General features: G+C 41.1%; 1 non-coding gene across 1 annotated transcript; it reads right to left on the bottom strand.

Moving 5' to 3' along the window:
• Positions 1-223: 223 nt before the first annotated feature.
• LOC130964462 (small nucleolar RNA R71) lies at positions 224-331 on the bottom strand. The gene has a single exon (XR_009080556.1). It is a non-coding gene; the product is annotated as a small nucleolar RNA R71 (small nucleolar RNA).
• Positions 332-864: the final 533 nt, after the last annotated feature.

Here is an 864-nt window from a genome sequence, read left to right as displayed (position 1 = left end):
AATGGAAGATCCTCATCAGTTTTTAGCTGAATTCTTGCAGATCTGTGACACAGTCAAGACTAATGGGGTTAACCCTGAAGTCTACAGACTGATGCTATTCCCTTTTGCTGTAAGAGACAGAGCTAGAATATGGTTGGATTCTCAACCTAAAGAAAGCCTGGACTCTTGGGAAAAGCTAGTCAATGCCTTCTTGGCAAAGTTCTTTCCACCACAAAGATGGAGTAAGCTTAGAGTGGAAGTCCAAACCTTCAGACAGAAGGATGGAGAATCCCTCTATGAAGCTTGGGAAAGATACAAACAATTAATCAGAAGATGTCCCTCAGACATGCTTTCTGAATGGAGCATCATAGGTATTTTCTATGATGGTCTCTCTGAACTATCCAAGATGTCCTTGGATAGCTCTGCAGGAGGATCTCTTCATCTGAAGAAGACGCCTGCAGAAGCTCAAGAATTGATTGAAATGGTTGCAAATAACCAATTCATGTACACTTCTGAAAGGAATCCTGTGAACAATGGGACTAGTCAGAAGAAAGGAGTTCTTGAGATTGATACTCTGAATGCCATATTGGCTCAGAACAAGATATTGACTCAACAAGTCAATTTGATTTCTCAAAGTCTGTCTGGAATGCAAAGTGCACCAAACAGTACTAAGGATGCTTCATCTGAGGAAGAAGCTTATGATCCTGAGAACCCTTCAATGGAAGAGGTGAATTACCTAGGAGAACCCTATGGAAACACCTACAATTCTTCATGGAGAAATCACCCAAGTTTCTCATGGAAGAATCAAGAGAGACCTCAACAAGGTTTCAATAACAATAATGGTGGAAGAAACAGGTCTAGCAATGGCAAGCCTTTTCCATCATC

This window comes from Arachis stenosperma, chromosome 2 (genome assembly GCF_014773155.1).
Source record: "Arachis stenosperma cultivar V10309 chromosome 2, arast.V10309.gnm1.PFL2, whole genome shotgun sequence".
NCBI lineage: Eukaryota > Viridiplantae > Streptophyta > Magnoliopsida > Fabales > Fabaceae > Arachis > Arachis stenosperma.
Note: the sequence above shows the minus strand (reverse complement) of the source record. Positions and strands in the feature narration are given on the sequence as shown.